The following is a 5,475-nucleotide window of genomic DNA, read 5'->3' on the forward strand; positions in this document are numbered from 1 at the left end:
TTATTTTATTGCTTAGATAAAATTCGAAATCCCCCCAACTTGGTTACTTAAGAAATTGAATACATAATAACTACAATTTACTCTCTGTGGAAACGAACTCTTTCTTATTATATACTTTAGGAAAGTGAAATTATTTTTGATGCATACGACAGCGGTCAATCGTTAAGGAAAGATTCGAGAAAGTCCTTGAAGAATGTGAAGCTTTCAAAAAGAAAATGAATGCCATGAAAGAAGCCAATCCCACTATGCCGAGTGCTATAAGGGTACGTTTTTTAATAAGTTGTTTCATTATAAATCGTTTTGAATAACACTATCTAACATAATGGATTTGTTTCTATAGTGGATGAGGGATCCTCGCCAATATGAGGCAGTTCATGGGCAAGACTTTGAGCAAGATGATAGCTATCGCATTTTGGAAAATACTACCTATGATTTTAATCTATACGAACAAGCGTTTATTTCAAATGTTATGATTTATCTTATCAATGTAATGATAGATGTATGCTTTTACGATTCAACGAATGAAAAACCATTTTGGTCTATTGAGTTTTATGTTTGTTCAATTTCTTAAAAAGAAAAAACAAATAGTTTAAAAAAGAATTAAGTATTTTCGTCTAGGTATTAACCACGAATGACCTAGCCGTTTTGACCAAAAAATTTAGATTTACGATTTACGATTTGGATAACGGTTCATGACCAAACCATAAACAATTATCGGTTGGGTTTTATTGTTTCCAGGCTGTACCAACTCTTCCAGAAGCACATACAGTTTGGAATTTTATTTCTCGGCTGGGATTTAACAAGTTACGATAGGATATTCTGGTCGTTGATTGTAATTCCCAGAATTATGGTTGTTTTACCTAGCGGTAATTTTGGTTGGTTTTGTAAATTTTATTTCCTTTCTTTCATTCATCATTTAATAATGTAATCATTACATAGTGAGGCAGCATTATATTCAATAGTTATACCCAAATGGAGAGGAAAAAAAAACTTAGAGTATTACACTTAAATATATGGTTAAGCTTAGTTGAAATTCTCAATAAAATCTTTCGTGATCCGATAGCATTTCTCATGCTCAAATTCTTTGCCACGGGTAGCTTGGTACCAGAAAAATGCCAGGGCTTTCTAAAATTACAAATCAAGGTTAAGTTAGTATTTCATTCCAAACTTACTTGATCAACAACTTTTGCACAAACTCACCATTTTGAAAAAAGGACATATCGGGACTTATCGCCTCACCCGTTCCAAGTTGCCCCTTAAAACTTCCATTTCTAGGTAGATCTCCTCGAACCTTTCCTTTATTTGGTTCATTGATCTTCCATTTTCATTACCATTTATGGAAACAAAGACCGTAAATACACGATTCCATTGAGAATCATCACGTTCGCCCATATTATTACCTTGATCTTCGTGATGCTTTCTCACCGTGAACGACAGTCTTACAATTGCAACATCTTCTTCGGTGGTGTATCATTTTTCTTATTTTTTGTTACAACAGTTTGAGAGTTTTTGTGCAAATCCTTTATCGGAGATAGATCATTTTATAGCAAAAAATGATCCAACGGCTAGCCGTTCCTCGAAAAACTCAATGCAATAACTCTATGACTAATTCTTGTTTCTTTGAGCGGATCATGCTACACTATGTACCTACGCCGATTATGATTCACAAAGTATAGAATCCAGCATGCCGATGCCACATGGGGAACAAAATACCTACACCAAAAACCAAAGGTCAAAAAGCTACGACTGAACGTCATTCATGGTACCAAAAATGAGAATGGGAAAGTCAAATCTTTGCATGACAAGAAGTTGAGGGGTAGATCTTAAGGTCCAAATATAACCTACTTATTTCTTCATGCAACATAAATATAAATTTCTGTTCTGGAGACGATAGTAACCAAGACTCGCGGTAGATAAAGAAGACAATTTCTTATCATCTACCAGGTTAACATTATTATATCACTAAATCACCATTGTCGGTTACTTTTGATCTTGGGTTACAATACCAACTGTTGGATATAGATATTTGGTGACAGCTTCCGTCCAAGGAGCCAATTGCCAACCAAGGTTAAATAAATTAAACGTGCACACATCTGTCTAACATACCAGTTTAAGTCATTGGGTATGATGACCAAAACCGATTTTAAAACTTTTCTTCGTCCTAATTTCTGAAAATTAACAGCTATAACAATTAATCCTCTAGAAAGATGGGAAAAAAGTTATAAAATGCAAAGACCAGGCCACCAAACAGTATAATACATTATACAACCAATAATTGGATGTACTATACCACCCTGTGTTTCTTTTTCTTCTCTGCTTTTCTCCGAGCACACTTTAAGACTAATTCAGTTTTTTTTTTTTTTTTAGTTTAATGTAAAGAAGACTAGTTCAGACTAGAAGAAAGTAACTTTATCCTTTAGGGTTAATTAGTTAAAGATGATGCATATGTAGTGATTGACTGATTAGTCAAATAACTATATATGTATATGTTGATAATGGAGAGAACTTGCAACCAACTCCCACCTTACTTTTTTTTATTCATATCTCCCCTATCAACTCTGCATGCCAGCATCTTTGTTCACTCTATAAATAATGAAAACCTAGCTCTCAATTTCATTCATCACATACTTCGTTTAAGGAAAACAGAAACTAGAGAAGTAGTAGTGATACAGAAGTCAGTGAGTGAATTTCTAGCAAGGTCGAAAAATGGCTCAAACTAACATTAGTCATCTCATGGTTCTTTCACTATTTTTATGTCTTTCATTTTCTCCAGTTTACTCTTTCCATCTTAACCCCAACTTTTATGAGCAATCCTGCCCAAAGGCTGAAGAAATTGTGAGGTCTGTTGTTGTGAAAGCTGTACAAAAAGAAACTCGAATGACTGCTTCATTGCGCAGGCTTCATTTCCACGATTGTTTTGTTCAGGTTATACATAATATATAGCATTGTGTTTTAACTTCTGATGAAAAGTACTAACCGTAATGTACTTTTCTTCTTTTCATAAATATATCTATGAGTGTCTTTTGTTTTAACTTTTTCCTTGCTTTCTTTGAAGGGTTGTGATGCCTCGATTTTGCTAGACAATGGTAGAAACATAAGAAGCGAGAAGCAGCCGAATGCAAACAGAAACTCAGCTCGAGGATTTGAAGTCATCGACGACATTAAATCTGCGTTGGAGAAGGCATTCCCATAAATTGTCTCATGTGCCGATGTTTTAGCTCTAGCAGCAAGAGATTCAACCGTTTGGTATATATGAAACTCATTACAACTCTAACTCTCAATGCTATCCATGATGTATCAGTTAAATATATAAAGTTTGGTGTTATTATACATGGCGTCATCATATTACCCCCCTAATAGCTGATGGACGAAATGATAGGATTTGATGAACTGTATGTACTATGCAGGCTGGTGGTCCAAACTGGGTGGTTCCACTCGGAAGGAGAGACTCCAAGACTGCAAGCTTAAGTGGTTCTAACAGAAACACTCCTCAACCAAACAATACGTTCCAAACAATTATTATCAAGTTCAAGGTTCAAGACCTCAATATTGCCGATCTTGTTGCACTTTCTGGTGAGTAACGAGTTCTCGAAGACGTGAGATTTAAGTGTTAATTTTGAATGAATATATAGTTCAAAGTGAAAAACTTCAGTATCTGGTACAATCTAATGGATTTTCTCAATCATTTTCAGGAAGCCACACCATTGGAAACGCTAGGTGCACTAGTTTTAGGCAAAGGCTGTACAACCAATCAGGGAACGGACAGGCCGATTACACTCTTCAACAAGTGTACGCCAATCAATTGCGAAGCCGTTGTCCAAGATCTGGCGGTGACAATAACCTGTTTTCCATGGACTTGGTTTCTCCTGCCAAATTTGATAATTACTACTACAAGAACATTTTAGCTCAAAGGGAATTTTTAATTCTGATCAAGTTCTTTTAACAAAAGATGAGTCGTCAATGGATCTAGTTAAGCAATATGCTCAAAACAACAACCTATTTTTCGAGCATTTCGCTCAATCAATGGTTAAAATGGGAAGCCTCTCACCATTGACTGGATCAAATGGCGAGATCAGGAAGAACTGCAGGAGAATTAATAGTGGATATTAAGAGAGGAATGTCAAGTGTGTTTCTATTTTTGTTTTTATTTCTGTTATTGTTTTCGTCTGTGTGGTTTTGACTTTTGAGTGCCTGGCATGTTAAAAAGTGGTACACTGTTGTGATTTAAGCTAATTTTAATAAACATCATAATTGAGGAAAATACAATGATGTTTGAAATCTTCTAAGAAAGCAGTAAAATTAAGAATCTTGAAAGTGATCTTCCAAGCAGGATAGAATCATAAAACCAATATATCTTCAATAATTCTTTGTTGACCGTGACAATCTCCCGTGGAAAATCTCGGGAGATACAGCTCTAAGGAAAACCCCTATTTTATCCAGATTGAGGTCCCCGAGTCGTGTCTTTCGAAATTTCCCTAGAAGATTCTCATAGTATATGTAGCAGCACCGTAATGTCTTTGGCATAAGTTACCGATCAAAAAAAGAAATTTAGGCATGAGTTGCCAATAATGCTAAGTGTACCGGAAGAAAATCCCGTCGTTCTCCCAGGTGAGATAAAAGTTTGGTGGGCTCCACCACTAAACCTTCCCCTGTTAATCTCTGGCGGGGCCCAACAAAAGTTTTGTTTCACTCGTGAGTTGCAACATCTCACCAAGGAATCCATGGAACCTTTTTGTCATGTGAAATCCTACCTTTTTGTCTCGTGAAATCCTCACAGACATCATTTAATCTTTTAAATGGGCAAAAGTTCTAGCAAATATTTATGTGTCTGCTTAGTAGGAAAAGGTGGTAAATTATATAAACCTATTATAAGGGTAGTTAACTCCGTTAGAAGGGCTGCTATAATAAAACAGAATTGGATCACTGGTAAGTAATTCTAAAAGTTCCTTATCTAAATACTTTTTAGAATGCCTGAAAAACCATTACTTACTTATGGTTAATTTTTGATTAGCTAATCATTAGATTAATGAATTTCGTTTATATTTAGTGAAAAAATTAATTCATATTAAGAGTTAGGTTTTATGGGGGAAAAGGTATAAAGAATTTTTCCTTGTTTTTTTGGAGATTTTGGAAAACCTGGATTATGATTTACTCAACCAAAATGAGTGATTTCAAGTGGCAAATTGGAGATGGGTTGTTAGAGCACTGCTCGGTCGAACTCGCAAGCGTTGCTATATATCTCAAGATTGTTTGTCAAGTTTATATGTCAAAAGTATAAGTCTTGATTTCTAGTCTACTTATAGCTATGTCTCGGATTAAAATAGAATGTGTAGTTGAGCTTTAGACTTCACGGCGTTCATCGATTGAAGACGAAGATCTACTAAGGGGAGCTTGGAAGAACTTCATCAACAAAAGGTATGTGGAGACTTAAACTCATCTATCACTCAGAAGTCTATTCTATTTTATCTCATATTG

At 35.3% G+C, this 5,475-nt stretch overlaps 1 pseudogene; it reads left to right on the forward strand.

Annotated features, from left to right (window-relative positions):
* The first annotated feature begins 2,643 nt into the window (after positions 1–2,643).
* On the forward strand, positions 2,644–4,250 carry LOC113353127 (annotated as a pseudogene).
* Positions 4,251–5,475: the final 1,225 nt, after the last annotated feature.

The sequence above is a fragment of the Papaver somniferum genome, chromosome 2 (assembly GCF_003573695.1).
Source record: "Papaver somniferum cultivar HN1 chromosome 2, ASM357369v1, whole genome shotgun sequence".
NCBI classification, from domain to species: Eukaryota; Viridiplantae; Streptophyta; class Magnoliopsida; order Ranunculales; family Papaveraceae; genus Papaver; species Papaver somniferum.